This window comes from Eubalaena glacialis, chromosome 5 (assembly GCF_028564815.1).
Source record: "Eubalaena glacialis isolate mEubGla1 chromosome 5, mEubGla1.1.hap2.+ XY, whole genome shotgun sequence".
Taxonomy (NCBI): Eukaryota; Metazoa; Chordata; class Mammalia; order Artiodactyla; family Balaenidae; genus Eubalaena; species Eubalaena glacialis.
Window position 1 is genome coordinate 73,581,533 of NC_083720.1, and position 25,135 is coordinate 73,606,667.

At 43.1% G+C, this 25,135-nt stretch overlaps 1 protein-coding gene and 1 pseudogene across 1 annotated transcript in view; both read right to left on the reverse strand.

Annotated features, from left to right (window-relative positions):
- TEC (tec protein tyrosine kinase) overlaps positions 1 to 23,036 on the reverse strand; it is a 149,415-nt gene extending 126,379 nt beyond the window's left edge. The window contains exon 1 of the mRNA XM_061191376.1: positions 22,928 to 23,036. The gene's annotated coding sequence lies outside the window, so the exon portion shown is untranslated. The remainder of the gene's footprint in view (positions 1 to 22,927) is intronic.
- LOC133092141 (large ribosomal subunit protein uL6-like) lies at positions 1,328 to 1,903 on the reverse strand (annotated as a pseudogene).
- Positions 23,037 to 25,135: the final 2,099 nt, after the last annotated feature.

The following is a 25,135-nucleotide window of genomic DNA, read 5'->3' on the forward strand; positions in this document are numbered from 1 at the left end:
GCCCACGCACCTAGGGCCCGTGCTCCACAACAAGAGAAGCCACCGCAATGAGAAGACCGCGCACCACAAGGAAAAGTACCCCCGCTCGCCACAACTAGAGAAAGCCCGCGCGCAGCAACAAAGACCCAATGCAGCCAAAAATAAATAAATTAAATAAATAAATTTATTTAAAAAAACAGAAGACGTGGTACATATATACAATGGAATAGTACTCAGCCATTAAAAAAAGAATGAAATAATGCCATTTGCAGCAACATGGATGGACACAGAGATTATCATACTAAGTGAAGTAAGTCAGAGAAAGACAAATATCATATGATATCACCTATATTTGGAATCTAAAAAGATGATACAAATGAACTTATTTACAAAACAGAAATAGACCCATAGACTTAGAAAACAAACTTATGGTTACCAAAGAGGAAAGGTCGGGGTGGGGGGGGTGGATAAATTAGGAGGTTGGGATTAACATATACACACGACTATATATAAAACAGATCATCAACAAGGACCTACTGTATAGCACAGAGAACTCTACTCAATATTCTGTACTAACTTGTATGGGAAAAGAATCTGAAAAAGAATGAATATATGTATATGTATAACTGAATCACTTTGCTGTACACCTGAAACTAGCACAACATTGTAAACAACTATACTCCAAAATAAAACAATAATTAAATTTTTAAAAAGGGGTCCAAGCTTTTAAAAAAATGTTGTTTCTTTCTCTCTTTTCTTTGTTAACCCATAGAGTTTAATTCCCCTAAGTTGAATGCACAGATACTACAATGCTACTGCACACTGATAATCAGAGCATTAGATTTGGAGCTCCTCAAAATCCAGGGAACAAAGGATAACATAATGCTTCACAGGATAATAATTTTTTATCATAAGATACAAACCAATTGATCAAAAGAAAAACTTTCCCTGTCATTAAATTCTAAGGACAAACTAGTTTATATGATCATAAAGGACAATGAAAGATATTACATGATACATCTTCAATAGAAGTTTGGGCAGAAATTATAAAAACATTCCTCACCTGGCTATTTCTTATATTAACACTTGATAATAGCTTAGTAAATAAAGCCTGATAAAATCATTTCTCTCTGGGCTGAGCTAGACAGGTATTCTTGTTAACTCAAGAAACAGGAGTACAGTACAGAATTAGGTAAATAGAAATGATCCTTGGGCTACATCTGTTAAACACTATCTACTTTTTTTTTTCCCCAAATCAAAAGAGGTTTTATTGCATCTTTAAAATATCACAAACGAGTCCGAAAATCATTTGGCATCTTGCTGTTTCTGTAGCCTGACCACTCAGATCTTATTCATCAGCCTGCTGAACTGTTCCTTTTTCAGAAACATAGATATCATCCAAAAATTTTCTGATATTCTTGTTTTTAACTGTTGTGGCTTGCTGAATCATAGCAGCTGAATTTGACACAAGTTCAATGTCGTTTCCTTCAAGAATCAACTCATCTTTCTGGTCTTGAAATACTGAGCAAGCAACGCCAGGCCTCATCCAAACCCTGCAGATGTATTTTTCACCCCAAAATTTTTGGATTTCAACAAGAGAACCATTCGCCTGAATAACAACATTGATGGGGAAGTGAGCAAGCACAGACCTCATCTAGTAACGGAAGCCCAGGGTAACACCCTTGATCATGTTCTGTACATGACTACACATCGTGCTAACAGTCGCCAGTTCCATTCTATTTCCCCACCATTTGTCAACCTGGAGCCTCTTCTTTTTCTTTCCAAGGAGACTGAGTTCTACACTAATGTGACTGAAGTCCCTCCACAGGGTGCCTCTAGGGCCCTTCACCATAACTGTGCATCCCTTCAAAGTAATGACATTTTCTGTAATGTCAACAGTCTGAGTGCCGAGAATGGTCTTCATTCTCACAGTAGACGCGGCAAAGAGTGTTAAACACTATCTTAAGCTCATTTTCAACAAACGTTGAATGAAATTTAGTTTAAGACTTACTCTCCAATATGTGACAGAAATGTAAATATTACATTAATGATAAAATAATCAATATATTTGTTGTAAAAATTTTTGAAGGCTAATAGGTACCACCTTCCTGATAGGCCAAGTATTTTCAGATATACCCTCCTGAAAGACCTAATGTAACAAAAAACAGCAACAGTTCCAAAGATCTACAGCTTCACACTAGAAACATTTACATTTTGAGACTCTGACTTCATCTGATTTACGTCTTGCTTCTTGACTTCATGATAGTTCTGCTAACTCTGAATTAACAGTCCTCAGACTGCTATATATAAGAATTACTAAGACCCTAGCAGATGTCCTTTTCAGTATTATTTCCACCAAATCAGAAAGCTGTAAAAGGCAGAGTGGCGACAGATGTGGTTCTCAATTCACAATATGAATTGGATGAGTAGACACCAATAATTTAAACGAGTGAAATAGCAAAGCAGATTCAAAGCAACTGAACAAAAAATCTTCCAAGGCTGTAAAGACACTCTAAGACAGGGTACTGCATTTCTTCACACCGCCATCCTCACCCACCACACACAAAGCACAGACCCCAGGAAGGCTGATGAAAATAGCTGCTTAAATACCACCAAATGTATACTTGACCTTAAACAAAATACATTTAAAATTACCATTTATTAGATATAGTTGCTTTACATTATACTTTCAAATTGAAGTAACAGTGGCTTAAAAAGCATAAAAGGCAAAACTTCTACCTCTCAGCTGGAATTCCAGAACACGTGCCTGATCTAGGATCTACTGAATTGATCAAAACATCAGGTCATACTGGTATAGGAACCTGGAGGAGGAAGTGGCACATTCATTCACATTCCCTTCTTAGCTCTGCCCAGGACCTGCCAAACTTGCTACCCATATCAAAATCTAAGAAACTGAATTTATCAGCTTTTCTATCATTATAAGAAAAACTGAACACCACCAACAGAGATAGAGTAATTCCAAAGAGGTCTCTTCTCTACAACAGAAGCTGAATGAGCCCAACACAGAGACATTCAGTCTGCCCAGTGTCACAACAGAACTCATATTCTTCCCTACCCTAGAGATGGCTGAAACTGTTCCAATGGTAAATATACCTCTTCATTCCAAAATGAGAAATAAAACACAGCACCCAAGTACCCCTGAGGAAGGTAACACACTGACTAAGTTTATCCTAAATTCTCAGTCCCATCCTCTCTTGCCATTTCAAACATTTCTGGCCTACAGTTTCCCCCTCTTCAGTGCACCTGTTCCTTCTCTACTAGATCATCCCCTTTGGTACAGCAGCATCACTTACGTTCCCAAACATAAATCTTTGCCATGACCCACATTCACCTCCAGCTACCATATCACTTCTGAGTCCCTTTACAGCAAAAGTTCTTGCAAGACAGGATTAGGGTTGCTGTCCCTGCTTCTCAACTCATGTGCTTTCCTCAAACTGCTCCAGTTGGGCTTCTGTCTCCATCATTCTACTAAGACTGCATTTGTCAAAGTCACCAAGAACAGCCTTGTTGCCAGACCCAATGGTCACTTCCCAGTTCTTGTCTCTCCCAACAGTGTTAAACACAGCTGACCATTCTCTCCTTGAAATGCTTAGATTCTCTTGGTTCTCTGGGACACCAAAGTTTCCTGGATTTTTCTCCAATCTTAGAGTCTGCACCTTCTCAGTCTCCTTTGCTGGCTTCTATTTTTCTGCTTTACTTCTAAACACTGGTGTGCACCAGGGCTCTATCCTGGGCTTGCTTTGCTTCTTCATCTATACCTCCTCCTCAGGGGCTGCCTCATCCAGTTGGATGGCTTGAAATACCATCTATAGGTTGATAACCCTGAAATCTACATCTTTAGCCCTGTCCCCAAGAACCTCAGATTTATATATTCAACTGCAAACCTGACATCTTTATTTGACTATCTAACAAGTATCCCAAACATAACATGGCTAAAACACAGTGCTAGATAGTCCTCTAAAATTTGTTCTTTACCTAGTCTTTGCTATCTGAGTAAATGGCCTCACCATCTGCCCAGCTGCCCAGCCAAAAATCTAAGAGTTATCTTTGATTCATTCCTCTCCCTCATACCTCAATTCTAATCCATCAGCATGGTCTTCAGACTGTACCACCAAAATATTCTAAACTTGAATATTCAAGTCTCTACTTCTCTTTTCTCCCATTAGTGCAGTAGATTGATTGCACTAATGGCCCTGATTTTTCATGCCTCTCTGCATCTTTTCACACCTCTCTGTATCCCTGCTCTTTGGCAACGCCCTCCTATACTAACTGTGGATGTACTCTTGCAACTTGCCTTGACCAATGGGACAGTAGCAAATTTGACACAAGCTAAGGCTTAAAAATCTGCTTACTCATTTCTACTTCCTTTTTGCTTCTTTGTGATCACCATGAGACTATGACTGGGCCAGCCTGAGAATAAGCCCAGGCTAGCCTACTAGAGGGATGTAACATAAACACACAGAGGAGAGCAAAGTTGTCCCAGCCATCTCAGCCGAGGCCATACTAGACAGCTGACAGCCATCCGGCCCTGCCAAACACATCAGGAAAACCAGGCAATATGGCAGAGCTACCTACCTGACCGACAGCTGATCATAGACATGGGGAAGCCCAGTCAAGATCAGCTGAGCCTGGCCCAGAACGGCAGAACTACCCAACCATCCCACTGACTCGAGCAAAAATAAATCCTTATTCCTATATGCCACTAAGTTTATGGGGATGTTTGTTGCATGGCATTACTGTGGCAATAACTGATACAGCCACCATCATCCCTTGTCAGGACTACTTTAGCATCCTCCTACTAGGTCTCACTACTTCCTTCCTTATCTTCTTATAATCCTTTCTCCATTCATCAATCAACACAAACTTTTAAAAACATAAATCAGCTTATGTCCTCAGTCCTACTTAAACCCACTAATGGCCTCCCTGAATTTAGACTAAAAATCTCTTAACTTAGTACATCACCTACTTGTCCAACCTCATCTAGTACCACTCTCTCCCTGACCCACTATGCATCAACCACACCAGCCTTCTTCCTGTCCTTCACACACAGCAAACTCACAGCATGGCGAGGTCTTTGCAAATCATGTTCCCTCTACCTAGAAAATCACTCCACTTGTTCCCTCTTGCTCACTCTCTAACCAATAACTTCTTATAACTCATATTTCAGCCTAAATGTCACTTTCGCAAAAAGGCGTTCCCTTGACCACACAATCTAAAGTAGATAACTAGTCACTCTGGTTAAATTAAAACAGGGATTTAAATTTTCTGCATGATACTCATCACTATGTGACATTTTTATTGATTGTGTTTAATTGTGTGATCCCCCACTGATTGTGAGTTCCACACGAGCAGGAACCTGGTCTGTGTATTCACCACTGGATCCTCAGCTCCTAAAATAGTTCCTTCACATAGTAAGTACTCACTAAATACTTGAAGAATGCTACCTGACATGGAATAAATAAAAGATCAGATCCTTTCTGAGATCAGGAGGGTTTTTTTCATATTTATTTTATTTATTTAGTTGCGCTGGGTCTTGGTTGTGGCATGTGTGTTCCTTTGTTGCGGACGGTGGGCTCCTTAGTTGCAGCCTGCAGGCTCCTTAGTTGTGGCATGGGAACTCTTAGTTGCAGCATGCATGTGGGATCTAGTTCCTTGACCAGGGATCGAACCCGGGCCCCCTGCATTGGGAGCGTGGAGTCTTAACCACTGTGCCACCAGGGAAGTCCCTGAGATCAGGTTTTTACACAGAGAAAGAGCCAGGCAAACTGAAATGGCAAGGGAAAAAAGACAGACTGATTCTGAGAGGAAATTTTAGAAGCAAAGAAAAAAATAAACTCACCTAATATAAAATGAAGTTAAGCGTGTGGACTCTAAAAACAGCCTAGAATGGAAGCCTGGCTCTGTGTTCCTTCCTAGCTGTGTAAACATGGATATACCACTCACCTTTCTGAGCTTGTCTCCTCATCTATAAAATGGGGTAATAATTACTACTTCACAGAGTTGTTGTAGAAATTAAATATATATAAAGCGCTTAGCACAGTACATGGATCACAGTAATTACTCAACATTAGTGATGGCAATGATGGTGGTGGTGGTGGTGATATCTAAATCAGCCCCGCTATTATTGATGAAATTGGCATAATCCATAGTATCTCACTCAACCCGTTAGTCTACCTAATTTTTTTTCAGTTTTTAGGCATTCCAAATTGTCCCTTCTCACCAAGAATGGAATGAGCATAGGACCTAGAATCCAAAGAGCTGGGTTCTGGCTCTGGTTCTGCCACTAACTAGCTGGGTGACCTCGGGCAAGTCACCAACTTCCCAGACCTGAAAGTTACCTTGTCATCAGCTCTGTCCATCCCCAAGGCAGGAGCTGCAGGAAACATTCTGAGAAGAAGTGGAGGTATTGGCATAATGCAGAGACAGGGATGCAGAGAGACAGGCTGGCAGATAATCTGCTCTGCTCCATTGCAGACCACAAACAAGAATATCTAAACACGTTACCTCAAAGCTTCCCAAGCTGTTCCAGAACACTCAAAACCTGTTAGATTACACCAGACCATAATCTCACAAGGGCAGGGACATGGGCTGATTTTATTCTCTACTGCAGGACCAGTGGCCAGCACAGTGGCCAAATTATACTATCATAGTATGTGTTTACTGCATGCTTGCTGAATAAACAAATATATTTGGGGAAATCTGGGTTAAACAATGTCAAACTGGTTCCTTGTGCACATTTCTCAAAACCTTTAATACGTGAATAGGCTCTGTGAATCATATAGAATGCAGTATTTCCCAACCTTATTTGATCATAGAACTCATTCTATTTCCCTTGAACCTGATTAACCTGATTAACATCTCCCAGAGTTGTAGTATTCTATAGAACAGTTTGAGAAACATCTTAAGCTTACTTTTTTTTTTTTTTAGCCATGCCACATGGCTTGCAGGATCTTAGTTCCCCAACCAGGGACTGAACCTGGGCCCTCAGCAGTGAAAGCGCAGAATCCTAACCACTGGACCACCAGGGAATTCCCAAGCTTACATAATTTAAGTCATTTTTACCATCATGAAATAAACATCTTACTCTTTATACATAAGGTAATTAAAAGGCCAACTACTTTGATTCACATCTAGTATGCAGTTGTTTTCCCCCAGCATCCTACACTTTCAAACACCTGTCACCAGGCAGGGCCTCAATCTCTCCCATCTCCTAAGCAGCAGATGTCCTGCCTGGTTTCTCTGCCCTGCTCCCTGCACCCTCATGACCAGTATGCTCTGCAAATCCTCCCACCTTTTCTTCCACTATCCCTTCTCTCTTCATCCTCAGTCTTATTATGGACTTCCTTCAACTGCTTTAATTACTCCTCTTCTTTTTATAATCAACCCAACGGAGTTTCAATCTTGTAATTTACAATATCCTCCTATGCCTGGAAACTTCAAAGTACTTCTCCCTTTAATAATAAAGGCTGGTGGGGACTTCCCTGGTGGCGCAGTGGTTAAGAATCTGTCTGCCAATGCAGGGGACACAGGTTTGAGCCCTGGTCCGGGAAGATCCCACATGCTGCAGAGCAACTAAGCCTGTGCGCCACAACTACTGAGACTGTGCTGTAGAGCCCGCGAACCACAACTACTGAAGCCCGCATGCCACAACTACCGAGCCCACGCGCCTAGAGCCCGTGCTCCGCAACAAGAGAAGCCACTGCAATGAGAAGCCTGTGCACCACAACGAAGAGTAGCCCCTGCTCGCCGCAACTAGAGAAAGCCCGCGTGCAGCAACGAAGACCCAGCGCAGCCAAAAATAAACTAATTAATTTTTTTTAAAACTATAAATAAAAAATAATAAAGGCTGGTCCTTCACTTGCATTCTCCACGCTGGATCCTCCTTAGGGTTATTCCTTAATCTTAAGTACATATAATCATGTCAAATCCCATCTGGGTTCCCTCTTCCCATCCTACCATTTATTTCCAAGAGCTCAAGCAACTAAACATTTTCACATCCCCATGCCTTTGTTTGAGTTGTTCTCTCTGCCTAGAAGAGCACCTGTTGAAATCCTACTCATTTTTTAAGGTCCTGATCATAGGTAATCTCTTTTATGAAGTCTCCCTTATATCCCACTCTGGCCACAATTAGCTACTCCTTTTAACTACCTCAAGGCTACTGCAAAACTTATCACAGATACAGAAAGTTAGTTGTACATATGAATGCAGAGATGGCAGAGCTGGAAGAGAAGACCATGAACCAGGTGAGTCTATCAAGCAGAATGACCAAGAGGTTGGTGACAAAAGGAGAAACCAGAAGGGTATTTGCAAGAATGGCTTGAACGCTAAAGGAGAAAGGGTTGTGGCATGACCTGGAAGCAGCAAAGGGAAGCCAAGAGAAGGCTACAGCAGAGAGAGCTGCAGAAACGGGAGTGTTTTCACTCTGTGAGACGGCTGGGGTGTGGGAATGTTGATTCACAATGGAACAATGCCCTCAGAGGGCCACCGGAAAGATTTGGGAAGGAAGCCAGTAGAAGGATGGAAGCTCAGAATCACAGGGCAGTTAGTTGAGAGTACACAAGAAGACAGCTGATCAGAAAGGCTGGGAGCCAAGGAAACTGGGGATAAGAGGCGATGCCTTAACCTAAACTGGCTGAGATCCCAGACAGTGTCAGGGGCCAGATGAGTTAAGAATTCAACAGTCTTTGATCAACATTCGAAAGTACGTTGATGAGTAATTTTTCTAATGTCTGCAAAGAACAGATTTCCCTAGTGTTCCACTCATGGCACAATCCTTATCCCTGTGAGTGGGCTATGCCATGGGGGTAGCGGGTTGGGGGCAGTATCAGGGAGGGATTGGGTTGGGTGTGGTATCTCCCTTCACTAGGGCAGGGCTCATAGACCAGAAAGGGAAGAAGCAAGCTGAACATGTACAGTGTTTACAGGGATCAAAGATCGGGGCTTCCCTGGTGTCGCAGTGGTTGAGAATCTGCCTGCCAATGCAGGGGACGCGGGTTCGAGCCCTGGTCTGGGAAGATCCCACATGCCGCGGAGCAACTGGGCCCGTGAGCCACAACTACTGAGCCTGCGTGTCTGGAGCCCGTGCTCCGCAACAAGAGAGGTCGCGATAGTAAGAGGCCCGCGCACCGCGATGAAGAGCGGCCCCCACTTGCCGCAACTAGAGAAAGCCCTCACACAGAAACGAAGACCCAACACAGCCATAAATAAATAAATAAATAAAAATTAAAAAAAAAAAAAAAGATCTCCAGGCACGGGGCAGACAACAGTAGGCACCAAGGCCCAAGATCTAGTGAGCTCATCCAAACGGTAGACAGAGAACGGCAATGGGGAATGCAAGACAAAAATATCTTCTGAAAAGTCTGTCTATTAGGCAGGGTTTTCAATTGCAAATAACTAGATTTAGGCACACAACAACAACAAAAGGAATGTATTAGCTCACATAACCAAGAAGTCCCGGAAGCTTCAGACACATCTGAATCCTTCAGACACATCTGAATCCTAGTGGAAAGATAGCCACCAGGAGCTCTAGGCTACATCACTCCAGCAGCCAAAAAATCCCAGAGGAAAAGAATGACTCCTTTCCTAAACTGGAGCAGAAAAGGAGCCTGATTTGAGTGAGCCTGGGTCATATGCTCACCCCGAACCAATCACTTGGTCAGATGAACAAGGCACTTCTCAGATTGGCCAAAGCTGAGTCACATGACCATCCCTGGTATTGGTGTCAACCCCACCCAAACCACATGGATTGTGGACAGAGATGTTCCCCAGAGGAAGGAAGTCTGGGCAAACAAAGAATAAGTCTACTATAGACAGCGTGGTCACTTGTCAGTCAGGCCCCAGATACCAAAAAAGAAGCCCAGTCTTGTTGCTTAAGCACAGAAGGGCTTTGAAGTCAGACAGAACTGGTTTTAAATTTCAGCTTTGACACTTACTAGCTGGGTGACCTCAGGTAAATTACTTAATTTCTCAGTGCCTCAGTTTCCTCCTTATAAAATAGAATAGTACCTACCTTCTAGAGCTGTTTGGAAAGATTAAATGATATAATGCACATAAACTGCTAAGCACAATGCTTGACATAAAGTGATCAATAAATGGTAGCTATTATTAGTAATAATAACAATCATGACAATTATTATTTAGAACTAGGGTGAGCTTGAAGAGTGAGCTGTGACTCGGTGAAAGAGAGAGCCAAGTCAGCACTTGGATAAATCAGCCCTGGGTCAAGATTCATTAAGCTCAACTCAGAATACAATACAGGGGCCCTGAATGAACTCTAAGATGACAATTCAAATCAATAAATGTGTTGAGTACCTATTATGTGCCAGGCACTGGGGATACAATTATGAATAAGACACATGGCTCCAAGGTAACCTACCATGAAAAATGACTATGGCTTCATGACGTTATTTTGCGGGGAGGAGAAGTTGACTGAATCTGCTTCCTTACTTTCAGCCATAGGCTGTAGGCACTGGAAAAGTGCTGAGCGTACAAGAGAATGATGCCTGGGGCCAACTGCTGGAATGCTAGGAAGGTATAAAAGGACTACAGTCACAGCCTCCTCCCCCTCAAAAAAAATGCCTTTGCATGAACTAGGAAAAAGTGTCTCTTCCTTTAGAAAGTTTACTTCCATCTTCCAAAAAACTGTCACAGTAAACAAATCTACTAGATCTTCCATGTGAATGACATCACAGAGTTTTGCAGTGTATAACCTGCACAACTGTACATGGCAGGCAGGGAAGATGACATGGGGGCTGAGAGGGGTCAAGGGATAGGGCGGGGATGGAGAATCTGGGAGTCCCCAGGCCTTTGGAGACAGAGAATAACTTTTGCTATGGAGCTGCTCCATTCAATATGGTAGCCACTCATCACAAATTGCTATTGAGCATTTGATATGTGGCTAGTACAACTGAGGACTAATTTTTTTTTATTTCATTTTAATTAATTTTAATTTAAAATTTAAAACTGAAGTGGTGTAAATATGTTTCCATTAACTTTGTTTGGTAGGACTACATTTTACTTTATCCACTGCACTGCATAAGATATTCTATTGAATTGCATTGTATTGTACTGTATTGTATTGCACATATCAAGCTCCTGAGTTGTTTCTGGTATCTCATTAATAATTTTTATATGATTACATGGTGAAATTATAATATTTTTTAAATATTGGGCTACACAAAATATACTATTACGATTAATTTCACGATTAATTTCACTTGTTGCGTTTTGCTTTTTCTTAATGTGGCAACTAGAAACTTTTAAATTACATGTCTGGCTCACAGAATATTTCTATTCACCAGTGCTGCTCTGAAGACACCTTAGGATCTATAGTACTAAGGAGGATGGAATGATACCCAGAAGAACTGGTTGCTTTTGGTTTTGTTTGAAGCAGACCTTCATGTTTTCTTCTAGGTTGTCCAACTCTGTTGACCAGGAAGGAAAATAACAGAAGGAGAGGGGAAGAGGGTAGTTCAGTGTGGATAGCTCAGGAGAGCTATCAGAGTACACTCTGGAGTCGGACTGTATTGTTCTGAGCTCTGGCTCCACCATCTAACCAAATTCCCCTGAATCTCCCTGAGCCTCAGGCTCCTCATCTGTAAAATGCTTAAAATAATCTTGCCCACTTTATTGGGTTGTTGGGAGGATTAAGTGAGATAATCCAATGTAAAGAGTTTAGCATGGAGCCTAGCACATCTTATGTGCTCAACTAACTATTGGGGGCCACTGGGGCATTATTTGGTAATAAAGAAGGTGCAAATGAATGGTCTCCCTGTACCATGGAGCTCAGGTTGCCATGGTATAAGAGGGCACACCCTGTCCACATGTCTCCTCAGCATTTATCTTTCTAGACCAAAGAGTTGGACAGGAGTCTACTTTACTCAATCCTCTATGCTGCTGATTAATATGTTGGCTTTTTTCTAAGTGCATTATGTTTTTAAGGTACATTGATGAAACTATCGTAGATGTTGAAAAATCATGAAAATGGGTAAGGTGGCATTTCTGAATTGTGTGTAACAACAGCTAAGATTTAACTAGCTTTTTTGTTCCAAATCCTACACTGAATCAATGTCTTCAGTTAAGAGTTTATAGTAATATCTGAATCTCTTTCTTGAGTAAAAACCAGAACGTCCATCTGCATGTACAGATGGATTCATTTTACCTAAATGCATTCTTTACCTCTTCCCTGCCATTTTGCATAAACTTGAGACCAGCAATTTGCTTTTTAATGTCCCAAAAGGTTCGTGTTGACTGTAAACTTGGAGTTTACACTGTGTACTCCCTCTTCTACATGTTTTATTTTAAAAATAGTAATAAACAGTTTACTCACGTTTGTAACCTGAGAAATGCCCATCTATGCTAAACCTTTGTTCTGTCTTCCAGTCCCCTCCCTATTCCTGACTTTTAAAAACATTTCTCCCAGCCTCCCACTGACTCAATTTATTTAATAACCTTTGTGTGGAGTCTTTTCAAAAACACTTGGAAAATCACAGTTTATCCCTAGCTTCCATAATCATTTAAAGTTCTTCAAGAACTCTAGTGAATTTGTCAAACATGATTCCTCCTTACAAAGGAGTAACCTATCCCCCCAAAAGGTTTTATCTATTTAAAAACTGTAAAATCCATTTTCCCAACACATACACTTGTGCAGAATTTATTTTAGATTCCACTTGTTCCACAAAGTCCAAGAAAAATTCCACAGACATTACATTAAATCTTCCATCTGATTCTCAACAAGCCATTATCCTCTGTGAGGCTCACTTTTCTCATCTATAAAATGGGCATAATATAGATGCCCTTTGCTAAATAGAGCAAGCCATCTCATTACTCATGAATGTATATAAAACACTCTAGGAAAAGCTCAAAGCCCTTTACAAGCATTAGGCCATGAATCGTTCTGAAGTGGACTGTTAATTAGGTGTCATTATGCTTTGTTTAATAGATGGAAAACATAAGGCATGGGAACACAATACCACTCAATAGCTAACTTAAAAATCTAGCCCAGGCTTTAAACATTAGTCAGAAAGATGTCAGGGGGAAAACCTGAATAGGAATTTCACTCTGCTCTAGTTCTTTAACAAGAAACTACATTACTGCAAAATTCTCTCCAGTTACTGGTTGCCCTGCCCCTCCTACTTCCTCATGCAGTCCAGGAATGGGGAAATGGGTGGGAGAGTTGATATTCCCTATTGAACGCATAATGCCTTCCCCCGCTTACAGAAAGGGTCATGAACCCTAGACCAGGTACTAAGGGCAAATGTAGTTTCACAGATACCATAACAATTTCTCCACATTTTGTTACTGATCCCTGGAAACTTTTCCTATCACACATCCAACAAAATAAAATGAGGCTATAGAGATTTATCAAAAGAACACAGCCTCTGCAAATGAACCTGTCAGGTTACTCGGGCTTTATTATCTGACCTACAACTGGTCAGATACATGGCATGGCCTCAGTAACTCCAAATAAACCTTATGTCTTCACATAAAGGAGATACTGTGGATCCAAAAGGTCAAAAAAGAGGTAATGGAAACTTTATATAACTTTATATAGCCAGTGAGTTTTTTTAAATTATTATTTTGTGTCCTTCTGACATTAACAGAAACAAGAAATCCTTTAATCCCAGAGTGGTATTTTGAAAAATATTTCCCAAGGAAACAATCCCCAAAAGGGAAAAACATATAGCAACACTACTTACTTAAAAACAAAAACAAACAAACAAAAAAACATATGTCCAACAACTGGGGAGTGGTTCAAAATACCATTGTATATTAACATAACAGACTGTCACCAAGCTATTAAAAATGGCAATTTTTCTTACAAGAAAATGTCTATTTGGAATATTGTTACCAAAGAACATTATGCCTGAACTAATTATAACCTCATAAAGTGTGTGTGTGTATATATATATGTGTGTGTGTATGTGTATATATGTGTGTGTATATATATATATATTTATATAATTATATAGATATAAACATTATAGAATTTGGAGTTACATAAACGGTTGCACACAATGCTCCTTAGGTTAATTATCTTCTAGAAAGGTGCTAAAGATTTGTAGAAAGTCAAATGATGATAAAGATGATGGAGAGGGGGTTCACCAAGAGTCTCTCTGGAATAGTTTTGGGGTCATTTTTAATCTCTTTTTTGTAAGCTTCAGTATTATTTCAATTTTTTAACAAAGAATAAATAAATTTCTATAAAATGACTTTTTTTTTTTTTTTAATGATGGCAGGGAGAGTCCAAAGAGCAAACTGAGAGCTGGGGAATCGCAGTGGCAGGCAGAGTTCTATCCTTTGTCTGGGGGAGGAAAGGGGGTTGCATCACCAGCTCTGAGCCCCGAAAATCTCCAGCTATGATTCCAGAACCTATGAACAAGAATTCTTTAATGCAGTGCTTCTATAACTGGTTTAAATATGTGACAAATAAGTTGACAATACTTTAAAAAGTAAAAAGCATTCATAAATTTACATATATAACAGCATTCATAACTCAGTTAAATTGTATTTCTGTTTCTCTGCATGGTTAAAGGATCAAGCATTTTTAGCACTCAAAGCAGGAAAATAAAAAAGAAAGCCAACTGCCTTCTGTGAAACAAAAATAACCCCAATGGTAAAAACTAACTTTACTGCATGCTTAAATTATATTTGCAGAAAAATAAACTTTGAAATCACTACTTTGTAGGGAAAAAAACCCACGATTTATTTTTGGGGGTAGTCATGTGGAGCTCTCACAAGTTGTGGTTGAAACCTAATACTGGGAGATACATGAGGACATCACAGTTTCTAAGGAAATAGCTAACAGAAAGACACTGCTGGAACTCTTTTTAGGATAAAGAGAAGACATGAAAAGTTTTCCCCGTTAAATCAGGCTAGAACTTCAAAAAAATTAAAGGTACAGGGAGTAGGATATTTGATGAGGAGTTCTACTTTATAAGCATTTCATGTAGTATATGACAATTTAAAGTCTTTCATTTTGATACTCTATAGCTAAGCATTTCCAAAGCTCTCAACCTTAAAAAATAAATGGCATGTAGTTACGAAAGGAAAAATATATCTAATATTGCTGAAATCCAAAGACATCTTCCTCTTTTAGAAACGTAACACTTAGCAGACTAGAAAACTAATCCGCACACACCTCCCTCCCTCTTCCAAATCCACTCTTCTTAGCCATAAAAATCAAGACAATCACAAGACTATGCTAAGAAGAAATATATGGGTGAAAAATAACAATAATAATAAGTACAATTAATGTTGTCCTTTCAAGGATGTTTTCAGTGAGGATTATTTCTAAATAATATGAAAAACAATACACTTGGGAACACTTAAATTGAATAATACTCTATGGCTTCAGTCTATACAGCCAAAGAGGAGTGAAAGTCTAATCAAGAATTTAGTGAATTTAGGGCTTCTCTGGTGGCACAGTGGTTAAGAATCCACCTGCCAATGCAAGGGACACGGGTTCGAGCCCTGGTCCGGGAAGATCCCACATGCCGCGGAGCAACTAAGCCCGTGCGCCAAAACTACTTAAGCCTGCGCTCTAGAGCCCGCGAGCCACAACTACTGAGCCTGCGTGCCACAACTACTGAAGCCCGGGTGCCTAGAGCCCGTGTTCTGCAACAGGAGAAGCCACCGCAATGAGAAGCCCGCGCACCGCAACGAAGAGTAGCCCCCGCTCGCCGCAACTAGAGAAAAGCCCGCGCGCAGCAACGAAGACCCAATGCAGCCAAAAATAAATAAATAAATTTTAAAAAATAATAATAAACAAAATTTAAAAAGGAATTTAGTGACTTTAACTACTGGATACAACTTGGATAATTATGACCAAATATATATATATATATATATATATATATTTTTTTTTTTTTTTTAAACTGCCAACTGTCCACAACTATCTGGAAAATTCATCTGGTACAATGATCTAGTATTTACTGGGCATGTGCTCTTCCCTGGGAGAGTTCACAATTCAGCTGAGAAGACAAAAAGAACTTACGTGAATTACCTAGCACATTAGAGAAAAACTATACTGCTTGGAAAAAGAGGTTGCAATGACTTCAAAGGTTCTGTTTAGAAAAGGGAAGGATGCCTGTGGAAGCACAGAGGGAGGAATGAGCATTGCAGATATTCCCACTGGCCAAACTGTTGTTCATAATGGTACCCGGTAGGTCCAGCTGAAGAAGTGTTTTCTAACCATCTATCCTGCGCTGTCCTCCTTCAGAATGACTACTGTATCTGCTCCACTGTAGCAATTGCCAGCACTGGTATTTTCTGGATTCCCAATGCATAGCTGCCATCATGAGAGTATAGAGCTTTGCTTTTTCTGGGCAGATAAGATGGTGTGGAAACAACACTCTTCCTACTTCAGCAGAAGCTGACTCTTGCCACCATTCCTCTGTGTATAAGCAGAAAGTCATGCTGATGTTGTCAGGCTACTGAGATAGAAAGCTGGAAGGTCACACTGCATTAAGGAAGCCTGAAGAATGACTCAACTGGTTAAACAGGGTTGGAAAGTTGTGATCATCCACGAGGAGCAGGGTAGGTCAGTCATCTCTGCTCAGCCCAGCCAGAAACAGGAACTTGGTGCACACTCCAAGAAAGGCATGAGCTTTGAAATGGGAAGAGAGGATTCTGCTGCTGGGAAGGCAACTGTGTGATAAACGCCTCCAGAAGGAAATAACGATAATTTCCATTGGGGCCACATGGCCACCAATGACACCAGGCCCACCATTCAGCCTAAAACATTAGATTTACAGAAGCTGAGCTTCACGGAAAGGTAAAACGTTCAGAGGCCAAGGTGACAGAATGAGTCCTCCCAGACGAGGTGAATTTGAGACGTGGGAACCAGGGCTCTACGACCAGCAAGCTATATAGCAACAGGCTAGGGCTGCAGAGAGGTTCTGCCTCCCAAGACCACTGTAATGAATTGGTAGTGGACGCTTAGAGTGGTATAGGAAGGAATCGGGGGCCCCAACTCTGCTGGGTAAAGGCAGGGAAAATGGCAGCAAACTGCCATGGCTGAACCACACTAGTCTCTCAGCAGAGGTTGGTTAAGAAAGCTATACTCCAGGCACTAAGGAGTAGTAATGAACAAAATGAAACAAAACTCTCTACTTTCTCTCCCTCCTGAAAGCTCAATAAAATGACAGTAAAGGGATAAACCCACAAGGATGGGGAGAATGAAAGAAGAGACAACAGTAAAAACATTTAGGTGGGGTGAGGGGAAGCCAAGAAACAACCTGATTTATACCATGGAATCTCGAAATGCTAAATAATTAAAGGCAATTGGACTCTCTGTGGGGAGTGGGGGGACGGGGGCTGATCTAAAATAAAATAAAAATTGAAAGCCTCCTTGGAAAGCACCTGGATCTCCCAGGTCCCTCCAGCCACTCTGAGCAGTTAGGTGATGGCCCCTTCTCTACCCCAGCAAAAACACCTGGAGTTTCTTCCTTACCCCCCTCCCCGAGAGGAATTACATGAACATATAACTTCCCCAGAGAGGGTGAAAAAGAGAAAGTCTCTGGATTGGAGTATGTCAGGCACAGCTCAGGTGTTTTACTGGAAATACCGTGGAGAGGTTATATGAACATGCAGATGCTGAGACATTCAGCCTTCTTCTCTACCTCGTTCCCAGATCACTGGCAGCCAGGCTCTTCCCACCGCCCAGGAAAAAGACTGGAAGAGCTTTTTCTGAGGACCCTCACCAGCCCAAGAGGTACTAACATCAAAATTTCCCCAAATAAAAGACTCAGCCAGGGCTTCCCTGGTGGCGCAGTGGTTGAGAATCTGCCTGCCAATGCAGGGGACACGGGTTCAAGCCGTGGTCTGGGAAGATCCCACATGCCGCGGAGCAACTAAGCCCGTGTGCCACAACTACTGAGCCTGCGCTCTAGAGCCCATGTGCCACAATTACTGAGCCTGCGCATCTGGAGCCTGTGCTCCGCAACAAGAGAGGCCGCGATAGTGAGAGGCCCGCGCACCGCGATGAAGAGTGGCCCCCGCTCGCTGCAACTAGAGGAAGCCCTCGCACAGAAACGAAGACCCAACACAGCCAAAATAAATTAATTAATTAAAATTAAAAAAAAAAAAAAAAGACTCAGCCAAATCACCCAACGGTTAAGTTCCCAGCCAACAAGCTTTTTAATCCCCCACTCAGATGTGAGCAGACAACCTAGGGTATCAGAAATACAAGGAAAGCCTCTAACATGAAATGTAGAGGCCTAAACAAATAAACAGACAATAGCAACTTGGGGAAACTGAGTCTATGCATGAAGGAAAAAACTTTCCAGGTAAGAAAATATCTAGTATACAGCCCAAAATATCTAGAATCTGAACAATAAGTTTCTGAAAGAGACATCACAAAATAGAGAGGAGGAAATTATCAATGAGATAACTCAAGAAAATTTCCCAAACTGAAAGATGTAGATTTCTGGATTGAAAGAACCCAGCACAATGGATGAAAACAGACCCATACCACAGCACACATCATGAAAACTCCAAGATTGTGGAGGCCAAGAGAAAATTCTACAAACTTCCACAAAGGACACAGCTGGTTTGTAACCTGTAGAGAGGTTAGAGGCAAAAATTAAGGAATCAGAACAATTCTGAATTTCTCAACAGCAACACAAGCTAGAAGGTGATGGAAAAATGCCTTCAAATTTTCCATCCTAGAAGTCTACACTCAGACAAACTATCAATTGTTGTAGAAAACAGATATTTTCAGGCACCTACTGAAAAATGAGGGACTTCCCTGGTGGTCCAGTGGTTAAGAATCCGTCTTTCAATTCAGGGGACGCAGGTTTGATCCTTGGTCGGGGAACTAAGGTCCCACATGCCACGGGGCAACTAAGCCCGCAAGCCACAGCTAGAGAGCCCACGTGCTGCAAACTACAGAGCCTACACGCTCTGGAGCCTGCGCATCACAACTAGAGAAGCCCAAGCTCCACAACTAGAGAGCAGCCCACGTGCCGCAGCGAAAAATCCCATGTGCCACAACTAAGACCCGATGCAGCAATAAATAAATAAATAAACAAACAAAAAGGATGATTTTTTAAAAAAAGAAAAATGAATAGACAAAATATGAATAGATAAAATAAATAGGAAGGAAAACAGACATCCTGTGCATCCTTTACCAGAAAATTCCTTGAAAATGGGCTATATCAAAAAAAAAAGGAGTCTACAAGAAAGAGAAAGGCATGTACTACAGGTAACAGAAGATCCAATACAGAGAGAAATGATGGGGATTCCCCCCCAGGATGACAAAGGGAGGTCCTCAGGGTGACATCTGTGCCCCATGTGTAGAGGGCAACCAGTCCAGACTACAGCAAGCCAGGAGGCTCAGGGACAGTTTCTTTGGGGAAAATGAAATTGACAGAATACCTGACTCATCTGAGGCAAGAATTAGAAAACTGGTCAAAAGTTTTGGGTTGAATTAATGATGAGTACATAAAAAACTAAGCCAGTGAACAAACAAAGCAATTACTGACTCCGAGGAAAAGAAAAAGTTGTGCTTGGCTTGGCTATGAATATTGATCTAACCAAAATTACTGTTTAACTATTGCAAGGATGGGAAAATAGGGAAGCTGTGGTTAGGCTGGGGGTTAGACGAAGAGAGCCAAGTCATCATCTTCCACAGCAGGAAGTCAACAGATAATGCTTCAAACTGAAAAATTACAAGTATCACTTACAAGCAACAAATACCAAAATAACCAACTCGAAGAATCACAAGTGTTTGCTTCTGGAGAGGGAAAAATGCAACTTGGATTAAAGGTTTAAAACTAAAAAAAAAAAGAAGAAAAGAACAAAACAAAAATCATATTGACTTCTATGCCCTTTCTTTTTTTTTTTTTTGCTTTTGCTTTGTTTCCCAATAACAATTTGGGAAAATTCCATCCTTGTTTTCCCTAAACAAACAAACAAAAAAATGTCAGGGACTTCCCAGGTGGTCCAGTGGTAAAGAATCCACCTTCCAATGCAGGGGACTCGAGTTCGATCCCTGGTCAGGGAACTAAGATCCCACATGCCGCGGGACAACTAAGCCCACATGCCACAACCACTGAGCTCGTGTGCTGCAAACTGCAGAGCCCACGTGCTCTGGAACCCGCATGCCACAACTACAGAGCCCAAGCACCCTGGAGCTTGTGCACCACAACTAGAGAGAAGCCCACATGCCGCAAGGAAGATCCCGCATGCCACAACTAAGACCTGATGCAACCAAAAATAAATAAATAATAATATAAAAAGAAAAGGTCACTTTCTACATCTACACCATGTAGCTGTGATCATCTGAGCTCTGAGCAGTCAAATATAGTGGGAAAGTTAATAGTTATAATCCAATCCAAGGAAGGACAGGTTGAGCTAGGGCAGAGATGCAAAGGCAAGTCCAGGTGGAGGCAAGTTTGGAGGTGAAGCCAACTACTAAGCTTCTCTCCTCTGGGGTTCTTTTTAACAAAGCTATTCTCACGGCATAATCACCTGGGACAGGGTAATTTTAGAATTGGCAGTGACCATGGACCAATTTCACTCCTTTCTAACAGACTCCAATGCCCAATTTATGACCCTAATCCAACCAAGGCGGCTAGCCTCCACAGTGGTTGATCTGGATTCAACTTCAGTTACTCCACTTTGCCTGTGTAGACTGGATAATAGGAGAGCACAGTAAGGGCTCTGAAGCAAGTGACACTGTCATCAACAGATAGTTACTGAGCATCTGTGCACCAGGCTGAGGATCAACAGCCCTGTCAACTCTGTGGACCAAGTCTCCCTGCCCTGAATAATAAGATGATTCTTCCTAGGAGGGGGATCCCACGAAGGGGTGGAGTCGGGTGGAAACCAAGGAGCTGGAAGAGCTGGGCTGGGGAAGGGAGGCACCAACCAGGTCAACCTGGAGGAACCTGTAGACAGAGGTGTGCCTGGAGGCCCAAGGCCCAGGCTGCCAGTACTCTGCATACACAGAGGAAGGCAGAGAGACCAGCAATTCTTCCCCAAAAGCAAAAAGTGGCCAGACACTACCCACAACCCCTGCAGCCATGCTGTCAAGGGTCAACTTAGGGAGCAAAGGTGGCCATTCTCTGAGCTTCACTCTGACTTGATAAAACACAGCCCCTGCCCTTGAATAACCAGCTGCTGAGAAAACAAGATGACTATCTTTTTTTTTTTTTTTTTTTGGCTGTGTTGGGTCTTCATTGCTGCGCGCGGGCTTTCTCTAGTTGCGGCGAGCGGGGTCTACTCTTTGTTGCGGTGCGCGGGCTTCTCATTGCAGTGCCTTCTCTAGTTGCGGTGCACGGGCTCTAGGCACGTGGGCTTCAGTAGATGCAGCGCGTGGATTCAGTAGTTGTGGCTCACGGGCTCTAGAGCGCAGGCTCAGTAGTTGTGGCGCACAGGTTTGGTTGCTCCGCGGCACGTGGGATCCTCCCAGACCAGGGCTCGAACCCGTGTCCCCTGCATTGGCAGGCGGATTCTTAACCACTGCACCACCAGGGAAGTCCCAAGATGACTATCTTGATACAGAATAAGTAGATAAACAGGTTGACAGTGCTAAAGCATATATTAATATTCTATATTTTCTCCTATCTGTAAAGGTGTGAAAATTCTAGTTCAAGGACCTATGTGTGGTAGAGCACTGCACTGATTCGCATGTGTTTGCAACACTTGCCCTATACAGTTCTACAAACCAAAATGTACACAACCTCAGGGAAGAATCCAGATCATTAACATAAACAATGCAGTAAGCGTCTACAGCTGACAAGAGAATATATGGATCAGATTAATTGGAGTATTGGGAAAGTATAAGTTTTCCCTAAACAATGAAAATGTACCTAAACCAAAAAAATATTTTCAAATACATAATGAGAATATTATACACACTTTTCTTTTCTCCATATAAATCATGACACTCCATACTACATGTGATTCTCGCCAGCTGAGCTACCAGCATCACAAACCAGCCTGCTAAATCCTAAATTTATTTGGGAAACCCACTGGTTTGTTGGGGCTGTTTTCTCCTCTCCAGCTCTTCAGGGGAGAATCTTCTAGAAGCAAGTAAGTTCTCAGAATTTCCTAAGAGGAAAAAATGGGCCCTCACTGAAAAAACACAGGGTATATGCTCAAAACACTTTATTTTGGATAAGCTTCAAACCCACTTAGCCACCAGTCATCCTGTTGTTCCAACTTAACATTGAGATCTACCCTTCTAATCAAATATTCCAGTTTCCAAAGAATGGCAATAGATGAGATTGTTTCCGAACCTGATACACAGCAACGTGTTATTCTTCCATGAAAACAAAACCAAAAAATCAAATCAAAAGGAAATTGAGGATCCAAGGGAAAGCGCACACCCCCGAGGCAAGGCCCTAGTTTTCCCAACACATGTATTCACCGAATCCCTGTTATCAAGATTCAAACACAATTTCCCAGATTGAAAATGTGAGGCTGGTGGGGCGAGGCACTCACACACGTGCAACTGTGGAAAGTCTCTGTCGATGCTGCCAACTTTCAATCAAGACTGCGCCGCCGCCCAAGCAGAGAGGAGGAATCAACCCCGCGGGGAAGCTGGGAAGTGAGCCCAACGCTTAACTTGCTGCGGGGCGGCCCGCGTCCAGGGACCCAAGAGGAAAACGGACGGGTGCTCCTCGGGAGAGGCCGGCGCCGGAGCCCGGGAGGCGGAGAGGCAGCGGCGGCCGCCGGAAGGCGTGGCTACGCCGGGACGCGCACCTGTCCCTTCGTGGTCCGCAGGGGACAGGTCCTCATCTGGCGTGGCGCGCCCTCGCTCACGGCGGCGCGGAGGAGAGAAAATCCTTCCTGGTTCCACGAGGGTCCGTCTCTGGGCTTGTGGAAGCCTCCTCTCGCCGCGCGCATCCTCGTCCCCAACCCGTCCCCTCCCAGAGTGGCGCAGTCCCGGGGCCGCCCCGCCGGCCCGCGGCGCCCTTACCTGGCTGGAGCGCGCAGGCTGCGCCGAGTCCGGGAGACGCTGAAGCCTGCCGGCGCCGCGGAGTCCCGAGCCTGGCGTCTGGAGCCTGGCGTCCCGGCCCCGCCCCCACTCGTTCCGCCCCGCGCGGCCCAGCGATAGCCAGGCCCCCGATGGCTCCGCCCCCGCACGCCGAGGCCGGCGGCTACAGGTTCGCAAGGGTCTGCTGCGGTTCTGAGACTGGAGGCCCGAGTGGGTCGGATGGGCCTCCCGGCTCCCCCGACCCAGTCGGAGTTTCGGGGAAGTCGCGGGAACGTCCTTGGTGTTCCTGGACGCCGTGCTGGGCCTCCTCCTTCCCCCCTCACCCCAGAGAACTGACCCGCGACGTCACGGACACCCCCCAGCCCGGGAGAACCCGAGCAGTGCCACCTGTGGGTGACCGGGGACTCTTGTCGCAATTAGGGACCGCACCTCCCCTTCCGCTAAATGGTGGCGAACCAGGTGGGTGACGCGGTGCGGTGGAGCGAAGCAACGAGTTTTACCAAAAGAGTAAGTCTTTTTACTGCCAAACCTGAAGCAGCAGAGCGTATCTGATACACTTACAGGTCACGTGGCCTCCCTAGTTCTGTAGTAACACTTTCTTCATTCACTGTAAGGTAGAAAATTGCCCTTAGGTAACTTACTGTGTCCCAGGCACTCTTTCAAGTACGTTACCCGTATCAACATTTCTGTGAAGTATATGTTATAAGAATCCCCCATTTTTATGGAGGGTGAAAGTGAAGCACAGAGAAGTTAAACAACCTGCCTAGTGTCGCCCAACTAATAAATATAAAAGCTAGAATTCAAATCCCCGTAGTCGGCCTCCTGATTTTGAGCTCTAAACCAGGGGTCACCAACCCTCCCGCCCCGGCTGCAGACTAGTACCGGCCTGTGGCTGTTAGGAACCGGGCTGCACAGCAGAAGGTGAGCGGCGGGCCAGCTAGCAAAGCTTCAAATGGCGCTCCGCTTCGCCCACCGCCTGAACCATCGCTGGCATTGCCGCCTGAACCGTTCCCCCCCATGGCTCGCGTTACTGCCTGAACCATCCCTCCCCACCCCTCCACCCCTCCACCCCTCCACCTCTCTACGCCCACCCTCCACCCCCCGAAAAACTGTCTTCCATGAAACCGGTCCCTGGTGCCAAAAAGGTTGGGGACCGCTGCTCTAAACTACTGCTCTCCTGACTTACAAAATTTGAGTGTCCACCATGTCCCATGAACTGGTAAAGGCCCGGGCTCTGCCCTCAAGGAGCTTTTAGTCTAGTTCAGGGAGAAGGACAATCAGTCATCAATAAGCAAGTAAAAAATGAAGCCATTACACATGTGAGAAGTGTCCTGACTAAAATCAAGTAGGTGATGGTGTTGAGAGTGATGGGGATGGGGAGGCCACAGATCTAGTTGTCCTGGAGGCTTCTCGGACGAGTTGACAGTGGAGCTGGGAACTGAATGGTAGGCCAGGCAGTCAGCCTGAAGATGAAGCAAAGGGAAAGGCACGTGAAATAATCATCATTCTACTTCATGCTTGTTGGAGACCTAAAAACATGCCTTCCTATATTATCTCTCTTTTGATCATACAATAACCCTGAGAAGTCTGACAAGATTCCATTTTACAGGAAAAAAAAAAAATCTAATGATTAATGATTTGCCTAAAGTCATACTACTCCTTAGGAAAAGGGTTGGGAGGGGAGGGGGAGGATGGGAAGAGCACACAGGTTTGAACCAAGGCTTTCTGATTCCAAATTCTCTTTCACTCAGGTGATGATGATGGGCTGTCTCAGGAAGAATCTAGTAAAATTTTTCTTTTGTGATCTTGCCTCCTCCCAGCCCCTGTCTCTTCTGCCTCCTGTTGACTAATTAACATAATTTCCCCCAGGGCAGGTGTTCTTTGAGGGAGCAGAAGTCAGGAACCTTCTGAAAGGATGCAAAACGTGTGTGTAGAGAAAAAGTTATAGTTACATAATTATGGTAATAAAGTTGGCTTTCTCCCAAGAAAAATGCTCACATATATATATATGCATAATGGAGAGGACTTAGAATTTTCATCAAATGGTCTGATCCAAAAAGCGTAAAAGTCACTGTCTGAAGATTTTAACTGATACTGTGGTGATTAAAAGAACTAGTTTCCAACTCACTTTGCCTGGGCTAGCTAGGCAACTGTGGAGGCTCATATTTCTGACTTAATGGAAATGAGGCT